Below are 23,029 nucleotides of genomic sequence, written 5' to 3' on the forward strand. Positions count from 1 at the left end.
AATGGACACTATGGTTGCGTAGATCTCGTCGAGTACATTCCGTTTGACTATTTACATGACACATTTGGAGTTTGGATAAAATGGTTATAGTTTTTTTTAAGTTACTAGGCGGGCGGGCCCGCGATACGGGACCACAAACAGTGGCGTGCTACAGTACCTGAACAGTACCCGACCCCACCTCCAAACCCTAAGCCACGCCCTCCCTGTGCCGCCCTCCTTGTTGGCGTGACCAGATCAAGAATAGAGAGGGAGAGAAGAGAAGAGAAGGGAGATTAGGGGACGCCGCCGTCCGTCGTTGTTGTTTCCCTCCAAAAACCGGTAGGATTTCCTCTCCTCTTTCCGTTTTCCCCATCTCCATGGCTTCTCCTCGCTGTTCATGGTGGTGCCGCCTTGTGTGGTGTAGGGCAGCGAGGTTGGATGCAAGGAACAAGGGGGAACGGAGTGGAATCGCCGTAGTTGTCATCGTCATCGCCGTCGCCTTTGATCTTTTCAAGGGGAAACCCTAGGTGAGACATGCCCCTGCTGTAGAACTTGATTTCCCTCTGGTTTTAGAGGTTTTTAGTTCATAGGAGTAGCAGTATTAGTCGCCGTTCGGACTAGGGTTAAGGGTTTATCCTCGTCGCTGTTCTCAGCACGCTGTCAATCTGCGAGTTTCTGTTCATGGCAGTTTTTCGTGCTCTTATTGATCTCAAAAAATATTAAACCTTTATATTAGTTGGAGAAGACTTCAAGATCTTTCTGTGTCCGCAAAGAACACCTCAATCGGATTTAAGATGAGGGAGAAACCGAAGTTGGAATCTGACTGTTTTTCAGTCTCGTAATTCTGAGCAGCGTCTGTTAACATGAAGTGTAGGAAACCTTAATAGCAGAATTGGACTTTCTGGAAGTTAAAAGAGTTGTAGATAATTTCACAATCTTTCCAGATTGGTAAAGTTTATATTCATACGAATTTTAGTGCTTCAGTTAGGATTGTTTTAGTAGGACTATTTTAGTAGGACTATTCTGCAGGATCTGTCAGATTGTCAGATTAAGGTTCACCTCAAGTTTACCCAATGATTATGATTTTTCCTCTACTTTTGGATAACTAAAAAGTTGTAGGTTCTGAAATTTTTCTTTCATGTGGCAAAATATCAGAATTTTTGTCAATCAGGATTTAAGTATACAAAAAGAAATAATCTGTGGTGCTGCTGTTATGTCTAGATTAGAGTGTTTTGTGTGAGGACGTTGGGTTCGAAAGTATGAATGCTTTTCTCGATGTATTTAATTTGAAGTGTGATTGTTTTGGTGCGGAGACATTTGTGAACAGGTGATGCATCTTTGGATCATGCTTAGCTCACGTTCTCGATCTTCGGTGAAGGCAAGTAAATGTGGCAATGTGGTCCACACGCTTTGGCTTTGTTGTTTGAATTGCCTCCACTAAATTTTAAGAATCTCACACTAGCAATATAATCTGAAATTGGAAGTTATTTGCTTTAATTGCTCTACTTTGAAGTATATAATGTTATATCTTGTGGACTATTGTTGAATTATGAAGTAGATGAAGTGCATATATTGCAATATGTGCATTTTCACTCTTCCCATTGATATGCATTTGAAGAAAACGTAGCCCAATCGGTGCGGTAAGTATCGGTACAACAACGCACGTCGATGAGCAATGTGGTTGCAGCTCTCACTCCTTCTCTTTGGGATGTGGGTAGAAGCGAAGTCATGCATGCATTCCATCATTCGCATATGCATTGCACCATTTGCATATGCATTGTAGTATTGATATGAAGTTTTCATATATATATATTTCTCTACCTGAAGTTATTCATTGTCGCAGTATGATGCTTCTTTTTATCTAATTATTAATCTGATGTTTAATCAAATTACGATTTAAATAGCTTGGTTAAAGCAGTTTGCTTGCTGAGGTTTTTTCATAAACCTCACACACTGATTTTCCCCCTCACAGGTGCTTGAGCTTGGACGTTGTATGCTTGGGATGGGAGTAGCAGCACGTGTGCACACACTTAATAGTATATGCTGAACAAATGTTGTATAATAAAATATTTGGATGTGGAGACTTCGTTGTTGTTTCAATTTCTCTTGCGTGGTTCAGTTTGTGAAATGTTTAAGTTTTTGTTAATCTATCTGAACGATTTAAGTTGCTTCCGTGTACTCTGTTTTATGTTTGTGTTGTCGTGTGGTAATTCTCCAGAGGATTATTCTGTTTTCTTCTGGGGTGTTTCAGTTAGCGAGCTCCGGCGGTCCCCCGGTGAGCCAAAGCCTTCGAGCTCAATGGTCTGATGCAAATAATGCTTGCTTGTTAGAACTGTGCGTAGCGCAACGTATGGCAGGAGCGTATAATGGTGCATAAATGAGTGGTGATGGGTACCAAGCTATTGTTGACGGCTTGTTGGCTAGAAAGAGGTTGATCTATAGCAAACAACAGGTGAGGAACCAAATCGGGGTACTGAAAAACACCCACTCTTTCTGGCGATACTTGCAAGTGCACACAGGGTTTGGAAGGAATCCAGATGGATCCATTGATGCAGAGTCTGACTTTTGGATACAGAGTGTCACAGCACAGTCCAAATAATACCGATCAAGTGCACTAATTAACCTTTTAACTTAAACCTCCGCTACTGCACTTCACCAGTACACCCAGACTGCCTGCTATAACCAGGATCGATTACACGGGAACTCTCGCCAAAAGACGAGCACAGGTGATTACAAGCAACAACAGTTTTCAAATTTAACTTACAACCAGAGTTAAACAAAAGTCTCCAAATTAAATTACAATAAAGTTTTACAAGCCAGAGTTACCTTTCTTAAACATAGTTCACACGCAGCGGAAAGTACAACTAGTTTGAAACAAGCTTCAAAATACAGTACGATAAATAACGTCGATGACCAAAAGATGAACTTCACATCTTGCCCACTGATGTGAGGCTCACCTGCCTGCACTTCACGGAGAAGACGGAACCCACTCGACCGTCCAACCTGGAGGAAGAGGCTGACCACTCCAGGATGCACCGATTTCCTCGAAGTCTTCCGAAATATAGCCTGCTCAGAAGGGTTACAACCAAACCCTGAGTACTCTAATACTCAGCAAGGCTTACCCGTCTATGGGTATACTTAGCCCATTATCTAGACATGCACAGCTCTTTGGCTCTGGAGTTATTTTGCTGAAAAGCTACTAATACTTGATCCTTACTTTCAATATTTTAGCTCCAATTGTGTTGATAGCTAGAAACTAGGTTTGTCTAGTTCTCTAGAGCACACATGGTTAATCATATTATCTTTTCAAGACATGCACATAAATCCATCTTTTCTCTTTCTGTCCTTTCAATCCTTACTACGATGCGACGCATTGACCAAGGCTCTCATATCCGCGAGTCACGGCGAATCGATCCGATTTAACCTTGCAAGGTGGACCTAACTCACACGACACGTGAAAACCCCGTCGGGCCACACACGTCAACTGTTCCCACAATTATCCCGAAGTCTGAATCAAGCCCGCAAACACCCGGATGATGAGCCCCGCACGTGCGAACACTCGGTGAACCCGTGGGCCACTTCACCATCCGTCAACCCTACCCAGCACCGCAGGTCGAGACTTAGAATCCGACGCAATTTAGGTAATTAGCTTACCGGTTTCGACAACCTCCTACTTCCGGCATGTGGTTAGTACTGTTCAATCCTCAGTCAAAGGGCCAACAACGGAACGGTCCTCAATCGGCACAGGCGGAGACTCACTTTCTTTACTCATAAACATGTCCAACTTTCCCTCCGCCTGGTCTCCAATTCCCTTCTCATTGCATTATTTCTCACAACACAGCCTGAAGTAACAACCCTATATCTCGCGGGTGACAGGAAATCACCCGTCTTCTACCGAGTTTACTTAAGCATAGCGGTGCTAGCGATAACTGCACTAGTAAAGACGCTGGGTATTCTAGATTATGCATCTATGGTTCCAATCAATTCCTTGAATGTAAATGCACAATACTTTAAGTATAACATGGAGTAATTAAAACAAGGGATATGCTCCGGGGCTTGCCTTGCAAGTCAGCGGGGTTAGTGACTTCTTCGGGAGTGTGCTTGACTGCGTCCTCCTGCTGTTCTCCTGCTTGCGGCTCCTGGACCGGCTCGGCAATTAGCTTGTAGGCGACTTCGGTTTCAGCGTCTTTACGAATAAAATGTGCCATGCTTGAGACTCAAGAAAAGATGCAATGCACTGCAGTAAACATACAAGAATGCAGGGATAAAACGATAACAACAGCCCTAACAATGGTTCAAAAGGGATGGTTCAGCGCTGAGACAGATTCCTGGTTCAAATGTCTTTTAGCCTGAAGTGTTTCCTCAAAACAACAACTACTAAACTTGCTTCGGAGGATTAAATACAACCCTAGAGCAACATGGATCAAATATCCAGGGCTTGTTTTGTTGCAAAAACACATGCATGCATGAAAGAATTAATTATAACAATTATAAAAGAAACGAGCTTCACTAGGAACAAAAATAAAAGCAAGAACTTGACTTGCAGATATGAACAAGCCACAAGAATTTACCAGCAAACATGATTTTGATAAAGCATGCCACATAAATTTTCCAACATTTAATGATGTCCAGAAAAATATCTATTTAACTCTAGCAAAGTAAACTAAACATAAATAGATTTACACAAAAGTGTACAACACCAGCACATGAAATTTTTACAGTGGATTACACATGCAAAGAGTAGGTTACCACAAAAATTTCAGGATTTTTAGACAAACAGAACAACCCATATAAAATAAACTAGCTTAAACGCAAACCATAAATTTAGCAGGGGCAAAAGTGACATTTCACCTCCACAAGAATTTTTCTTCTGAAGATCTGGACTTAAGAAACCCAACAAAATTTATTTTGCATTTTTAGCATTTTTCCTTGATTTTATACGAATTTTGCAAATCTCACTCAAATCAAACAAAACAAAACAAAACTACCCTACCCCTAATTGGAGCCGTGGGCCCCACACGTCAGCGGCATAAGAGAGAGAGGGGGAAAAGCTCCCCTGCTCTGCCCCGGCCACGCACGGCGGCGCGCCCGCGCGAGCACGGCGGCCATGGGCCGGCCGGCCGGCGGGGTAGCGCGAGCGGGCCCACGCGCAGGGGCCAGCACGCCCGTGGCCTGTGCAGGGGCGCGCGTTGGGGCGGCGGTAGGACGGCGGCGCGCGACGGCAGCAGCTCCCGGCGGTGCGCGACGGCGGCGCTGTTCCGGCAGTGGCGGGGCAAGGCGGCCGTGGGGATGGGCGGCGCAGCACTCAAGGAGGCCAAGCGGTCCCGGGGAGCACGGCGGCGCTGCGGGAGCCCTCGCGGAGGCAGCCCGCGACGGCACAGGCGGCGGCAAGCGGCGGCGCACGGCGGCGGGGCGTGTTCCCGATGACGGTAGCGCACAAACTCAAAGGGGAAGGGGTCAGGGAGATAGAGTAGAGCGCGAGGAAGCTCACTGTGACCTTCAATCGGACGGAGGAAGGTCGGGGAGGGGAGCTCGACGGCGAGGCAGAGCTTCAGCGCGGAGCAGCAATGGCGGCCGGTGGCGCAGGCGCTGGTTCGGCCTAGGGTTGGCTCGAACGAGCTCGGGAATGGGCAGAGGAGATGGAGGGCGAGGTGGAGCGGCTTGGAACGCGAGGAATCGAGGCACGGCGGCGAGAGGTGGCCGGAATCGGCACCGGCGTGGCAAGCGGCGGAGCTTGGGTTGCTCGAGCTCCACTGCGTGCTCCGCACGAGTGAGGAAAGGGAAACGGGGAGGCGAAATCCAACTTGGCGAGCTGAACGGCATCGGAGTGCGCTTAAGCGGCGGTCGTGGTCGTCGGCGTGACGCGTGGCGACGCCAACGTCGATGGCCGGCGGTGAACTGAGCAAAAACAGGGGAGTCACCGTTGACTGAGATTGAGTGGTTTTTAGCTGACTTTGACCATCCAAAACTCCAAATTTTACATTGGAACGTGAAATTTGGCCAAAATAGAAGTTGTAGAGAACGATAAGAGCTACAACTTTTGTTTTGGGCGAAAGTTGATTTGAAGCTCGGATCATGGAGAAAAACGAGATCGAACACGGCTAAACAATGTTTTACCACACGAACTCGATTAACGCCAACGATGAGCTTAAGTCCATAATTAGCGGTTTAAGCACATGATTAGCATCGCGATTAACACTGGGGTGTTACAGCCTTCCCCCCTTAAAGGAATCTCGTCCCGAGATTCAGGCACGAGGAAACGTATAAGATGAGAGGGGGCAAGTGAGAAGTACCTTGATGAGCATTTAAAAAGTCCGGATACTTGGATCTTAGAAATTCCTCTTGCTCCCAAGTAGCTTCATCTTCGGAGTGATTACTCCATTGAACTTTGTAGAATCGGTTAGTTGTGCGACGAGTAACTCGGTCCTTGCGATCAATAATCTTGATAGGATGCTCAGGATAAGTGAGATCAGACTCTAATTGAATCGAGTCACTATCAACAACTTCAGTCGGAACTCTAAGACACTTCTTCAGTTGTGACACATGGAAAATATTATGAATTGCCGAAAATTTTGCTGGAAGATCCAACCGGTAAGCTACAGGGCCACATCTCTCAACGATTGGGTATGGACCAATGTACCGGGGTGCTAATTTTCCTTTTACTCCAAATCTTTGAACGCCTTTCCAAGGTGATACTTTTAAGTATACATGGTCACCAACTTTAAAGACGAGTGGATCTCCCCTTTTGTCAGCGTAGCTCTTCTGCCGAGACTGCGCGATTTTCAAATTTTCTTGAAGATGGCGGACTTGTTCTTCGGCTTCTTGAACCATGTCGGGTCCAAAGATAGTTCTTTCACCCGCTTCAGACCAATTCAAAGGTGTTCGACATCGACGACCGTATAATGCTTCAAATGGTGCCATTTTGATGCTCTCTTGATAGCTATTGTTATAAGAAAATTCCGCTAGTGGCAGACATTGATCCCATTTATGTGGATAGGCTAAAACACAAGCACGAATCATATCTTCTAAAATCTGATTGATTCTTTCCGTTTGGCCATCTGTTTGAGGGTGGTAAGCAGAGCTACGAATCACACGAGTTCCTAAGCAAGTATGCAATTGTTCCCAAAAGCGAGCAGTGAATTGACTTCCACGATCAGAGATGATAGTCTTGGGTATACCATGCAGGCATAAGATACGCTCAACGTATAACTCTGCATATCTTTTGGTGGAATAACGAGTACTAACTGGAATAAAATGTGCTGACTTGGTTAGTCTATCAACCACAACCCAAATCGAGTCGTAACCTTTTTGGGTCCGAGGTAACCCAACTATAAAATCCATACTAATATCTTCCCATTTCCATTCTGGAATACTCAAAGGCTGTAGAGTTTCTGCTGGCTTGAGATGACTAGCTTTAACTCTGCGACAGATGTCACATTCGGACACATATTTAGAGACCTCTCTTTTCATCCGAGTCCACCAAAATTGTTGTTTCAAGTCCTGGTACATCTTGTTGCTACCAGGATGGATAGATAGTCGGGAAGTATGAGCTTCATCCAGAATTTGCTTTCGGAGTTCAAAATCCTTAGGTACCACTATTCGGTTCTTGAACCATAACACATTCTCACTATCTTGGTGGAAACAGTTTACTTTCGGATCTCCTTCTGATAATCTTCTTTGAATTTCCTTTACCCCTTTATCTTTCTTTTGTGCTTCGATGATCAGATCACAAAGAGTAGGAGTAAGTTCTAGATGAGCCAATGTGCCATGGGGTACGATGCTCAAATTCAGCTTTTCCATCTCAAAACAGAGAGACTCACTCAGGGGTATAGCAGAGAGGCAATGACAATGAGCCTTACGACTTAACGCATCAGCAACCACATTTGCTTTTCCTGGATGGTAGTGTACTTCGAGCTCATAATATTTAATCAACTCGAGCCATCGTCTTTGACGCATGTTTAGATCAGCTTGGGTGAAAACATATTTGAGGCTCTTGTGATCTGTATAAATGTTACACTTTGTGCCCAGAAGATAAAGTTGCCAGATCTTCAAAGCATGGACCACAGCTGCTAATTCAAGATCATGTGTGGGATAGTTTTCTTCATGACGCTTGAGTGATCGAGAAGCATAAGTAATCACCCGATTCTCTTGCATCAGAACACAGCCAATTCCGGTGCCCGAAGCATCACAATAGACATCGAATGGCTTTTTAGTATCTGGTTGAGCTAAGATTGGTGTTGAAGTAAGTAGAGTCCTCAACTTCCGGAAAGCTGCCTCACATTGGTCATTCCAATAGAATTTGGTACCTTTCTTGAGAAGTTCGGTTATAGGTTTAGCAATTCTAGAAAATTCCGGTATGAACCGACGATAATAACCCGCTAAACCTAAGAAACTTCGGATTTCAGCCACTGAGGTTGGGGCCTTCCAGTTCAGCACATCCTGTACTTTACTGGGATCAACAGAGATACCCTCAGTCGTGATAACATGACCTAGAAATGGAACTTCCTTTAGCCAAAATTCGCACTTGCTGAGTTTAGCATAGAGCTGATGTTCCCTGAGATGCTGGAGTACTATATGAAGATGCTGAGCATGTTCTTCCTCCGTCTTGGAATAGATTAGGATATCATCAATGAATACCACGACGAATTTATCCAGCTCTGGCATGAATACTGAATTCATGAGATACATGAAGTAGGCTGGAGCATTGGTTAATCCAAAGGACATGACCAAATACTCATAAAGACCATAATGAGTGGAGAATGCCGTTTTCGGTATATCTGATGGCCGGATTTTAATTTGATGATAACCAGATCGAAGATCTATTTTCGAAAAGAACTTGGCACCGGCTAATTGATCAAAGAGAATATCAATGCGAGGAAGAGGATATTTGTTTTTTATGGTGACCGCATTCAAAGGTCGATAGTCCACACACAATCTTAACCCATGATCTTTCTTTTTCACGAACAAGGCTGGACAACCCCATGGTGAAGTACTGGGTTGGATAAAACCTTTATCTAATAACTCTTGCAATTGGATTTTCAATTCAGCCAACTCACTAGGAGTCATTGTATATGGTCGCCGAGATATAGGTGCTGTACCAGGCTGTAGTTCAATCACGAACTCCACATCTCGATTGGGAGGCATACCTGGTAATTCTTCTGGAAACACATCAGGATACTCACTGACCACCGGAATTTCCGCTAAGCTTTTTCCTTTAAGGTGATAGATTGCATTGATGGGTAGTTCATGCTTAGAAAGACGAATATCCAAAATACCTTGTGTGGAAGAGTTGATTCGGACGATGCGAGATGAAGTGTCAAGGGTAACACGATGTTCCTCCATCCAATTCATTCCAAGAATGATATCTATTCCTTGGTTTGGGAGAACAATGAGATTGGTTTGGAAAACTTTCCCACCTAGGTCAAGGGATACACCCGGAACACATTGACCGGCTTTTAACGGTGCACCCGGTGCATGAATAATATATGGTCTCTTCATGTGTGTTACTTGTAAGTTGAGCCGTGCTACACATGCTTCGCTGATAAATGTATGAGATGCTCCGAAATCAAATAACACAACAACAGGGCGCTGGTTAACGGAAAACATACCCGTCATCACTTGAGTGCCCTCAATAACATCCTCCAGTGCAGTGTAGTTCACACGACCGGTCTTTGCAGGTACAGTCTTCTTCTTATTATCTTGGGTACTAGAAGTTGAAATTGGGGTAGGAGGCTGGTAATTGACTTGTCTGCGTGGCATGGGACAATCACGTGCAAAATGCCCAGGAAGCCTGCAGTTATAACAAGGATAGTTGCTGGGGTGTACGAACTGCGAAGCGGGAGGTCTCTGCCCTTGCTGTGGCGCTGGGAGACGTGGTACCCACGGCTGCTGCTGTGGCGGCCTAGCGACCCAAAGGCCCTGCTGCGGTGGACGACTTGGAGCCCGCTGACTTCCTGTCTGTACTAGCTTGTACCTCTGGGGCACATTACTGGAAGATCAAACAGGTGCCTTCCTCTTTTTGTCGGCCTTATGAGCTAAGGTAGCATCTTCTTGAGTAATAGTCTTATTAACCAGTTCTGTAAAGTTGGCACAAGTAGTTAGGGCCAGTTTGTCTTGCAGTTTGGTGTTCAATCCCCTCCTAAAGCAATCCTGCCTCTTTTCATCACTGTCCACATGAAAACCACCATACTGAGCTAACTGGTTGAAGGTTTGAGCATATTGAAGAACAATATTGTTTCCTTGCTTCAATTCCAGGAACTCTGCCATTTTTCTTCTCATCAGACTAGTAGGAATATGATGGGCCTTGAATGCTGCCACAAACTCATTCCAAGTGAGGCGCGCACCAGCGGGGAGTAGAGACTTGTGATTAACCCACCATATCTTCGCTGGGCCTCTCAGTTGTTGCGCTGCAAAGGCGGCTTTGTCTACTTCTGTGCAATTGAGGATACTGAACTTGTCCTCAATGGTGCGAATCCATGCATCGGCTTCAAGGGGGTCATCTGCCTTGTGGAATAGAGGTGGTTGGCTGGCCAGAAAACCGACATAGTCAGTTTCTGCTAGTGGTGCTTGTCGACCCCTACCAGCATTGTTTTGCACCAATTGCCTCATCAACTCGGTCTGCTCATTGCGGTCAGCAATAAGAGCCGCAATAGCTTGAGCCAAAGAGGGAGGTGGTTGTGGCTGTGCTCCGTGATTCTCATTTTCATGGTTGGCAGCGTGGTTATCACCCATCTGCAAAATAACCACCCCTTGGTTAGCCATTCCGCTATCAGGGTTAATTCATGCAATAAAGAATGTGCATATCTAATATGAACACACGGCATGAATCATTTCCCTTGCGATATGGTTCACCAAGGGAAAACAAACCGACTTGCTTCAGTTGAAACCTCGTCTACTCAACTTGAACCACAGATTGGTAACTCGGGGTTGCACAACTATTAACTACGAAGCGATCAAAATTAAATTTTGAAGAGGCGCAACCGCAAACAACAAAGCGATCAACCAACTCAAATATGCCAGATGCATGCACGTTCTATCGTTTCTCACCCAAGCAAGTACCAAATATGGTATACGAAGACGACTAGTGGCACAATTACGTACTCTCCCTATATATACTAGTCGTTCCTACGATCAAGGATTTCATAACGCGCTTAACGAAGTTAGTGTTCCTGCAAACAAACCAAGACAACAAGAGATATATATTTATCCATTTCTGGACCCTTCGTGCCAGCACACACGAACGGCCCCCATGTGTCCTACGCCACACGGGTAACGCATATGCAGTTTCCCACATATTCACCCATACATTACCGTCCACTATAGAGACGGCACCCAAACGTTCGACGCTGAATGGGCAGCGCTGCATACGTCATAACAACGTATTCACTTCCCGTACACTCGCCTTACGGGACATCCAAGGGTAGACGTGTCCCAAGGGTCACGGTCATGGCCAACCGCATGACAGGTTTACATCTCGTAACATTGACTTACGAGATGGCCGTGATCACAATCACACGGTAAGAAATCCGCACTCCATATCAGGCGGCAGATAGCGACAGGCTCGTTTGAATTGAGCCTTATCACCTCCTCGTATGCTCATCATACGGGACCCGCGCACGTATGAAACACGTGGGCTATTCTAAGGACTACCAGAATGCTTACCTTGCTTACCTCAGCGTAGGTGCGTCGTTACAGAATAGTAGTTGTGCACAAAAGTAAGGTTTAACGAGAAGTAAATGCTGGAAATACTGGAATGAATAGATACTTAGATGCCACCTAACTTATAGAACATAATTAGGGCATACGAACTATCTACTCTATTCCTTAGCGCATCTAGCGTCAACTTTTCGACCCAAATTTTTTTGCAAAACAAAGTTTACTTAACGTGGTTAAGTACACCAGTAATCACCCCCCAGTGCAATTAGCTCTGATGCCAGCTGTCACAGCACAGTCCAAATAATACCGATCAAGTGCACTAATTAACCTTTTAACTTAAACCTCCGCTACTGCACTTCACCAGTACACCCAGACTGCCTGCTATAACCAGGATCGATTACATGGGAACTCTCACCAAAAGACGAGCACCGGTGATTACAAGCAACAACAGTTTTCAAATTTAACTTACAACCAGAGTTAAACAAAAGTCTCCAAATTAAATTACAATAAAGTTTTACAAGCCAGAGTTACCTTTCTTAAACAGAGTTCACACGCAGCGGAAAGTACAACTAGTTTGAAACAAGCTTCAAAATACAGTACGATAAATAACGTCGATGACCAAAAGACGAACTTCACATCTTGCCCACTGATGTGAGGCTCACCTGCCTGCACTTCATGGAGAGGACGGAACCCACTCGACCGTCCAACCTGGAGGAAGAGGCTGACCACTCCAGGATGCACCGATTTCCTTGAAGTATTCCGGAATATAGCCTGCTCAGAAGGGTTACAACCAAACCCTGAGTACTCTAATACTCAGCAAGGCTTACCTGTCTATGGGTATACTTAGCCCATTATCTAGGCATGCACAGCTCTTTGGCTCTGGAGTTATTTTGCTGAAAAGCTACTAATACTTGATCCTTACTTTCAATATTTTAGCTCCAATTGTGTTGATAGCTAGAAACTAGGTTTGCCTAGTTCTCTAGAGCACACATGGTTAATCATATTATCTTTTCAAGACATGCACATAAATCCATCTTTTCTCTTTCTGTCCTTTCAATCCTTACTACGATGCGACGCATTGACCAAGGCTCTCATATCCGCGAGTCACGGCGAATCGATCCGATTTAACCTTGCAAGGTGGACCTAACTCACACGGCACGTGAAAACCCCGTCGGGCCACACACGTCAACTGTTCCCACAATTATCCCGAAGTCTGAATCAAGCCCGCAAACACCCGGATGATGAGCCCCGCACGTGCGAACACTCGGTGAACCCGTGGGCCACTTCACCATCCGTCAACCCTACCCAGCACCGCAGGTCGAGACTTAGAATCCGACGCAATTTAGGTAATTAGCTTACCGGTTTCGACAACCTCCTACTTCCGGCATGTGGTTAGTACTATTCAATCCTCAGTCAAAGGGCCAACAACGGAACGGTCCTCAATCGGCACAGGCGGAGACTCACTTTCTTTACTCATAAACATGTCCAACTTTCCCTCCGCCTGGTCTCCAATTCCCTTCTCATTGCATTATTTCTCACAACACAGCCTGAAGTAACAACCCTATATCTCGCGGGTGACAGGAAATCACCCGTCTTCTACCGAGTTTACTTAAGCATAGCGGTGCTAGCGATAACTGCACTAGTAAAGACGCTGGGTATTCTAGATTATGCATCTATGGTTCCAATCAATTCCTTGAATGTAAATGCACAATACTTTAAGTATAACATGGAGTAATTAAAATAAGGGATATGCTCCGGGGCTTGCCTTGCAAGTCAGCGGGGTTAGTGACTTCTTCGGGAGTGTGCTCGACTGCGTCCTCCTGCTATTCTCCTGCTTGCGGCTCCTGGACCGGCTCGGCAATTAGCTTGTAGGCGACTTCGGTTTCAGCGTCTATACAAATAAAATGTGCCATGCATGAGACTCAAGAAAAGATGCAATGCACTGCAGTAAACATACAAGAATGCAGGGATAAAACGATAACAACAGCCCTAACAATGGTTCAAAAGGGATGGTTCAGCGCTGAGACGGATTCCTGGTTCAAATGTCTTTTAGCCTGAAGTGTTTCCTCCAAACAACAACTAGTAAATTGCTTCGGAGGATTAAATACAACCCTAGAGCAACATGGATCAAATATCCAGGGCTTGTTTTGTTGCAAAAACACATGCATGCATGAAAGAATTAGTTATAACAATTATAAAAGAAATGAGCCTCACTAGGAACAAAAATAAAAGCAAGAACTTGACTTGCAGATATGAACAAGCCACAAGAATTTACCAGCAAACATGATTTTGATAAAGCATGCCACATAAATTTTCCAGCATTTAATGATGTCCGGAAAAATATTTATTTAACTCTAGCAAGGTAAACTAAACATAAATAGATTTACACAAAAGTGTACAACACCAGCACATGAAATTTTTACAGTGGATTACACATGCAAAGAGTTGGTTACCACAAAAATTTCAGGATTTTTAGACAAACAGAACAACCCATATAAAATAAACTAGCTTAAACGCAAACCATAAATTTAGCAGGGGCAAAAGTGACATTTCACCTACACAAGAATTTTTCTTCTGAAGATCTGGACTTAAGAAACCCAATAAAATTTATTTTGCAATTTTAGCATTTTTCCTTGATTTTATACGAATTTTGCAAATCTCACTCAAATCAAACAAAACAAAACAAAACTACCCTACCCCTAATTGGAGCCGTGGGCCCCACACGTCAGCGGCATAAGAGAGAGAGGGGGAAAAGCTCCCCTGCTCTGCCCCGGCCACGCACGGCGGCGCGCCCGCGCGAGCACGGCGGCCATGGGCCGGCCGGCCGGCGGGGTAGCGCGAGCGGGCCCACGCGCAGGGGCCAGCACGCCCGTGGCCCATGCAGGGGCGCTCGTGGGGGCAGCCCTAGGCGCACGCGGCGGCGGCTGGTGCGGCGGCAGCTCCCGGCGGCGCGCGACGGCGGCGTTGTTCCGGCAGTGTCGGGGCAAGGCGGCCGTGGGGATGGGCGGCGCAGCACTCAGGGAGGCCAAGCGGTCCCGGGGCGCACGGTGGCGCTGCGGGAGCCCTCGCGGAGGCGGCCCGCGATGGCACAGGCGGTGGCAAGCGGCGGGGCACGGCGGCGGGGCGTGTTCCTGACGACGGTAGCGCACAAACTCAAAGGGGAAGGGGTCGGGGAGATAGAGTAGAGCGCGAGGAAGCTCACCGTGACCTTCAATCGGACGGAGGAAGGTCGGGGAGGGGAGCTCGACGGCGAGGCAGAGCTTCGGCGCGGAGCAGCAATGGCGGCCGGTGGCGCATGCGCTGGTTCGGCCTAGGGTTGGCTCGAACGAGCTCGGGAACGGGCGGAGGAGATGGAGGGCGAGGTGGAGCGGCTTGGAACGCGAGGAATCGAGGCACGGCGGTGAGAGGAGGCCGGAATCGGCACCGGCGCGGCGAGCGGCGGAGCTAGGGTTGCTCGAGCTCCACTGCGTGCTCCGCACGAGCGAGGGAAGGGAAACGGGGAGGCGAAATCCAACTTGGTGAGCTGAACGGCATCGGAGAGCGCTTAAGCGGCGGTCGTGGTCGTCGGCGTGACGCGTGGTGACGCCAACGTCGATGGCCGGCGGTGAACTGAGCAAAAACAGGGGAGTCACCGTTGACCGAGATTGAGTGGTTTTTAGCTAACTTTGACCATCCAAAACTCCAAATTTTACATTGGAACGTGAAATTTGGCCAAAATAGAAGTTGTAGAGAACGATAAGAGCTACAACTTTTGTTTTGGGCGAAAGTTGATTTGAAGCTCGGATCATGGAGAAAAACGAGATCGAACACGGCTAAACAATGTTTTACCACACGAACTCGATTAACGCCAACGATGAGCTTAAGTCCATAATTAGCAGTTTAAGCACATGATTAGCATCGCGATTAACACTGGGGTGTTACACAGAGGTATTGCTGTTCACTACCAAATTGTATATTGTGCTTTATTATCTTATCTAGTTTCTGATATCTTTGTGATGTGAACCTCTCTTGCAGGAAAAACCATACCTCAAGAAGCTACAATGTGGTCCTCCAGCAAACTTGGAGTTGCTAGACCAACTTTGGAGAGGGATAACAGTTGACGGATGCGGATCCTTCGTGGTTGGAGATGACTATGGTGAAAATGAGGGTGAAGATGTAGGAGCTGCAGATGAAGATGAGTTTCAAGCAACACCTAATAGCACAAGGAGCCAGAGGAGCAAGAGGTCATTGGGTAGCACACAAAGCACTTTGTCCAGTCCAGTGAAGAAGAGCAAGAGCCCAATGGTCAAGACTGTCAAGGATATAGCCCATACCTTCAAAGAATCTGTCACAGTCAATAATCAGGTGATACAGAAACGAGCAACTCAGAAGGAAGCCTTTTCTGTTGGGAGGTGTCAGCAGCTGCCCTTTGAGTGTGGCGTTGAGAGGACTGCTGAGCCTGTCTATGCTATGTCCAAGCTGTTTCAATCAGAGTACCAAAGGGAGTTTTTTATGTGGCCCATTAATAACACCTGAGCTTCAGTTGAGTTACTTCAAGAAATGGTGCAGGGACAACAATTTGGACTAGTTAGGGACTACTTGGAGCTTCAGTTGATGTGTCATGTCCGAACTATGCTATATGTGTGTTGATGTGTCGAACTATGCTATATGTGTGTTGATGTGTCGAATTATGCTATATGTGTGTGATGTGTCGAACTATGTTATGTCGGTGTGGTGTTGAACTATATCTGTGTGTTATGTCATGAACTACCTTGGCTATGTGTTGAACTGCTTCAAGTTTAGTGGAGGTTTTGACAATTTTTTACATGTGTTAAGCAGGAAGAAGATCATGGCCACCCGATGGAGCAAGAACAAGGTGATGGAGGCAGCACAAGTGATGATGAGATGATATCCATGTGCCAAAACAATCTTTTCCAAGAGCAGAAGAGGATTTTGCAAATGGTTCCTATTCTTGGTATGTACTCTGATAACTACTTTGTGAAACTACCTAGGAGGGTCAATGGAGATTCTGGCTTGGATTGGGTGCATAATCGTCTAGCCCGAGATACCGATTGCTACAACATGTTTTGGGTTGAGAGACCTCTATTCAACATATTACATAATACTTTGGTCCAATCATATGGGTTGAGGGCTACTAGAGAGATGGCATCTATAGAGGCTCTTGCTATGTTTTTATGGATTGTTGGCTCACCACAGTCAGTTAGACAGGCTGACAACCGTTTCAGGAGGTCTTTGGAGACAGTAAGCAGAACATTTAACAGAGTTTTGACATGCCTGCTTAGGTTAGCACATGACATAATTGTACCAAAGGACCCAACATTTTCAGAGTTGCACCCAAACTTAGAAAAACCTGGTATATACCCACACTTCAACGACTGCATAGGAGTTATAGATGGGACACATGTGAAGCTTGTGGTGCATAAGAGTAAGAGAATTCCATACTTAAACAGGCACAATGAAACCAGTCAGAATGTGCTTGCTGTGTGATTTCGACATGAGGTATACCTTTGTGTTGTCGGGATGGCCTGGTTCAGTACATGACATGAGAGTATTCAAAGATGCCATGACTACACATCATCACAAATTTCCACATCCACCACCAGGTTTGCTTCTGGACATATCTTGCAGAAATTTTGGTCCAATTACACTTGTACATGTAAGTCTCATTGTGTGCCTCCGTTTAGGAATATGCAGGGAAGTATTACGTGGTTGATGCGGGGTACCCCAACCGGCCGGGCTACCTTTCACCATACAAATGTACAAGGTACCTTGTTGAGCAATTTCAGAATGGCCCGCCGCCACAAGGTATGAAAGAAACCTTCAACCATGCACATGCCAAAGTTAGGAATGTCATAGAGCGGTCATTTGGAGTGTTGAAGATGAAGTTTAGGATTTTGTTGAATATGCCTTGCTTTCTGGAGGACAAGCAAACGAGAATTATTGTTGCTTGTATGGCTCTTCATAATTTTATCCGAGAGAACAGAATTGCGGATAGATAATTTGATGCTTGTGATGCAGATGAAAATTATAATCCATTTCCTACAACTGCATCCGACTGGCCAAAAGATGAACCTTTTATTGAGGATGTCAGCATGAATGTCTTCCGAGATCAGTTGGCCTATGATTTGATTAATGGAGTGTAATTTTTTTATTCATTCAAGACTTGTATGTTTTAGTGCGACATCTCATTTGTATGGACCATTTAAATTTAATCGTATTTGTGATGAATTATTTGTGGAGATGATTTGATTCTGAAATTTGTGTGCGAAAGGAAACCACAAAGTGGCCGGCCACAACAAATCCGGCTGCAAAGAGAGTTAAATGAGTCAAATGATTGAAAAAATGATTTTATTGTCAAACTAACACTAGCATCCAAACACCTCAAATGTTAGTGTTAGTTCTGTGTTAGAAACTAACACTAACATCTAACCGTGTTAGTGTATCCAAGGAGGCCTAGTATAGACTAGAATAATTTAAAAATATCTAATTAAATTTTAATATGAAAATATGTTGAATTAAATATTAATTCCAAAGAGCAACGTAACCTAAAGTGTTACGACCCTGATTGTCAAAGTAAGCTAGGATCATCCATGAATTAAATATTTATTATTTGTAAAATTAAAATTAATATTTTGATCCTCGCATTAGTGGAGACTGCAAGGAGGGACGGGGTTACACGCTGCCTGCCGTTCAGCCTTGGGTGACTACACCTGCAAGCGTCAGACGATGGCACCGCTGGCAGCCGCACTTTCGCGACTCCGCCTGCAGCCCAACGGCCTGCCGCCTAGCGAGAAGCAAGGTGTGTTTAGATTTTTTTACCGTAAATTTTTAAAAGAAAATTTTACTATTTCGGAGTACAGAATAAAATTTATTTCCACAAATGGATTGTAAATCGCGAGACGAATCTAACGAGCCTAATTAATTCATGATTAATACATAATTAGCAAATGGTTACTGTAACATCACTATTCCAAATCATAGATTAAGTAGGCTCATTAGATTCATCTCGCGATTTACAACTTATCCGTGCAAAAGATTTTGCAAATAGATTTTATTTAGTACTCTATACATGTGTCCAAACATTCGATGTGACCTTTTGGGTGTAAAATTTTGGGATCTAAACACGGCTATCAACAGCCCTTGAAATCCTCCTCAAATCCGGGTCTGTCAGACCTGGGGCAGCGGAACTGCTTATAGGCATAAAATGTTTTAGAGTAAGAGATAGCTCATAGATGTACCTTATCTCTTTTTTAACTACTCAAATAGGCATAGAATTATGTGCAGTACAAAGGAAACTACCCGATTGTGTTGTAGTAGTACTCCAACTGTACTCGGCTATGACTTCCCATATAATCCTGCCCCCCGGATATATAAGGGCGGGCAGGGACCCCCTCGAAACAATCATCTACACCTAAGACAATACAAACCACCACACAAGACGTAGGGTATTACACCAAACAATCATCTAAATCCTTGTGTTCCTTGCACCATCGAGTTTCAGAGTCGTCGATCCCTACCTACAAACCCTATTGCTAAGGGTATCCCCGAGCAGGCTTGGCGGTAAACACCGATAGCTGGCGTGCCAGGTAGGGGACTCGGCGAGTTCATCGGCGAGTTCGATGGCCACTTTCGCTTTCAGCACCATGACGCCTCCCAGAGGCGTCACCTTCATCTTCGGCTCGTGGGTCTGCGTCGCCAATGGTTCAGGTGGCTTCGATAGCCACTTAACCAACTCTCGCACGCCGAAGAACTCCACGTCGGAAGACTCCAACAAACTCGCCAGATCTCATGATCGCGGTGTTATGTTGCTTCCCGACCTTGCCAAGGAGATCGAGTCAAAACTAGAAATCAACTCGAGTTCTACTCGGACTCAGATTGATCTCAAACCGAAATTCACTCGGATTGGGACTCTTATCGCGCAACCCGTCTTTGGTTTGTGCAATTCATCGTCTGTTTACAAACAGATGATTAGATCCTCCTATGAAAATAGCTTGGATCGCCTACTTCACATCGAAAACCAATCAGCCACCGCTAGCCGGGAGGCACCCGTTTTTGACGTCTATCTAGATCCAGTCGAGTCATCTCCAGACAGCCTAGATTTCATCACCAATGTGCTGGCTAAGATGCAACTCAAATCTTGCCAAGATCATACTCTCGCAGAACTACTCGACAACCTGCGAGAAGTCGCCAGCATTGATGATCTCCCGTTTCAACACGGTACTCCCCTCGAAACCGAGAGGGAAACTGGCTCAGGTGGAACTGTCCTAGCTGATTACGAATCAGACCCAAAAAGCTTCTATCACGAGCGTTTGGTTTCGGTAATCATCTAGCCCGGAGGTGCTCCAAGCCACCATGATCCAAACGAATCATTGGATCAGATCTCAGCAGACAACCTGACCCAAGACGCTCCAGCTGATGAAGACGAAGTCACTCGTACAGCCCGCAGGGAAAGGAATCAACGCAAAGAAGTGCGCAGGACTCGTGCGGCCGAACGTGCTCATCTGCCGCCACGCAACCTCAACAACGAATTCAACAATGCTGTGGATCCCATCTTCAGAACACCGATCGCCGCAATGACAGAAGCAACCCCGCGACTCATGACGATGCCCCAGAATCCCGAGTTGGAACGAGTCATAAATCTCAAAAAAATGCTGTTGAACAACTCGTGAAACAGAACCCCCTATCCTCGCTTCACGGTACGCGATCAAGGGCTACCACAATAGCAATACCTCAAGCAAGCCGTACCCCCGGAGGCCACCAGCGTCAACAGCAGCAAGAACAGCAGAACCGAAGAAACCAAGAGGATCAGAAAGGTATGAGTAGTCATCGCCCCAGAGGTGGCCAACCACAAACAAATCAAGCTCCTGTCCCTCAGCCTAACCGCAACAACAACAGGAAAGAGGTAGCCGATTCCATCGTGGACGTACGGGACATCATCAATGCAAGACGCAGAGCACAGCTTGCAGACAACTCCGATCGTTTCCCCGCCCTCAGCAGTGTCTTCGACAACGTCGAGTACCCAAAGGATTTCAAGCCAACAAACATCCAGAAGTACGACGGTAAGCAAGACCCTGCTCAATGGTTACGTTTATATTCGACCGCTGTTAGTGTTGCAGGGGGAGACACCAACACCAAGGTCCTCTACTTCCCGATGGCCTTGGAGCCCGCATCCCTCACGTGGCTCGAAAGCTTGGCGCGCGAGTCCATTCACTCGTGGGATGACGTCAAGAAGGCCTTCATCGACAACTTCCAAGGGTCGCTACACCGTGTAGCTACTCGACACGCCCTATCCATGTGCAAGCAAGAACAAGGCGAGTCGATCAGATCCTACATCAAGCGCTTCTTCGACACAAGAGCCACCATCCCCAACATCGCCGACGACGACGTCATCGACTACTTCCAGAGCGGCATCACTGTCCAATCACTATACCGCGACTTTGGGCGTAATCGGCCCAAAACAGTGGTAGATCTACGTGACATGATGCAGCGCTGGGCAGATGAAGAGGAGCAAGAATGCGGTCACTTTCGCCGCCGCAACAACGACAATAACGGGAAGCGCCACAACGATCGTGGAGGGCCCAGCAACCAGCGGGATCCTACGCGTAAGCGTAAGCCTGACGACACTGTCGGCACCATGGATCGCACACCGCGTGGTAAGAAGGGCGACAAACTGCAGGACCAGTTCGACAAGATACTTCACAACAAAACATGCCCAATCCACCCCAAGAGCAACCACTTGATGTGGGAGTGCACGATCCTGCGCAAATCCTTCTAGTCGGCACCTGCAACTACTCTAAAGAAAGAACAAGACAAAGATGATGAAGACGACAAGAAAGACCATGATGGTTTCCAACAACAGCAAAACGTTGTCAACGACAGTGTCACTCAGCACACCGAATCCCTAAGAGCATCTCAACCCGGAGATTTCATAAGCAGATGGCATGGTGGAAGGTTGGTTCGCTATTATGTTGGACCCATGAATAGAGGATGAATGTTCAAATATATATGTCATTCTAACCCTTCAACCAAACAAAAAAAATGGGGTCGTTTCATCCTTCCAACCAAAAAAAATAGCTGCAGGACACTCAAAAAGATGATTTTTGCCACAAACCGCTAAAAACAACTACAATTCGATAGCAATTAGCTACTGGGCATTATGACTCATATAATATTATTAGCACAATGCCAGTGTGTTACAACGGGTTCAATTTTCTTCTGTAAATATCCTATGTCAATGAATTTTTTTTCTTCCCTCAGACTTAGGGTGTGTTTGGTTGCATTTTTTGTTGTGGTTTTTGCCTCCAAAAGTCAAAAGCTCAACCAAAAAGCCCAAAAGCCACAATTGGTTTTGCCCAAAGCCAACTTTTGCCTTGTACAAATCCAGAAGCACCTTCCCCCTGCTTCTACTTGCTTTTGGGTACAAAAATTATCCATCTGCCACTAATTATGTACATACCGATTCATTTTCTTTTCCTCCTCGGCCTACTGCCGTGTTTGGATGGAGGTTGTAAAATTTTTTAGGAAAACTTTTCAGCCCTTTGACCACTAATTAGAGGTATTAAATGATGCATAATTACAAAACCAACTTCGCAACTATAGTCATGTAGCAGTTACTGTAGCTAATGAGGCCTTTGACCTTATGATTAGAGGATGATTGTTGACGGTCCTTAAGTGCAAAATCTGACCGTCAACTATACTCACAAAAGAAGGAAAACCATATCTCTTACTCACATATTTGTATCACTAACCTAGGTTCATATTTATTTTAGAGAATTTATATTTTCAATAGCACAAATCCGGAATAAGAAGAAAACACGATGAATACGCAAATAAAGTCGCAGAAGATCGCGTCCTGCGTAACATATCCAAAAGAGGCCCACATGTCAGAGCAAACCGACCAAACAAACCCCGCACCGACATATCAGAGAAGAGGACCCACCTAGAAGTGACCCACGCGAAGTCAGTGGCCTGAGGCGACGAGGTGGGGCCGGCCGACCCCATGGGTCGGCCGAACCTGGCCTACCTCCTGTCCAGGTGCATTTTGGCGGGAAGCTTGATCTTATCCTCTAGAAGGCGGTTGCTGATGTTTCCATGTGTAGAGATGGCAGGAACTGACCTCAAGAGCTATAAAAGGGGCCTCCCACCACTCTCACCACACACACCACTTGGAGAAGCCTCTCTCTCACACTCTCTTGTGACTCTTACTCCTTAGGGTAGTGGAGCTAGGCTAGTACTTCATCTTCTTAGAGAATCCAGTCGTCTCAGGGTCGGCGAGCAATCCTCGGCGTCTGGTATGACTTTGTATTCTGACTTTCATTATGCTATTCATACAGAATCTGTTCATGGTTATCTTGCTATGTTCTTAGCTTGCTTAGCCATGTTCTATTCTTCATCA

The 23,029-nt window shown here is 45.7% G+C and overlaps 1 long non-coding RNA gene across 1 annotated transcript; it reads left to right on the forward strand.

Moving 5' to 3' along the window:
- The first annotated feature begins 16,446 nt into the window (after nucleotides 1-16,446).
- On the forward strand, nucleotides 16,447-17,871 carry LOC120664027. The gene is made up of 2 exons (XR_005670698.1): nucleotides 16,447-17,237; nucleotides 17,329-17,871. It is a non-coding gene; the product is annotated as an uncharacterized LOC120664027 (long non-coding RNA).
- Nucleotides 17,872-23,029: the final 5,158 nt, after the last annotated feature.

This window comes from Panicum virgatum, chromosome 3N, assembly GCF_016808335.1.
Source record: "Panicum virgatum strain AP13 chromosome 3N, P.virgatum_v5, whole genome shotgun sequence".
NCBI classification, from domain to species: Eukaryota; Viridiplantae; Streptophyta; class Magnoliopsida; order Poales; family Poaceae; genus Panicum; species Panicum virgatum.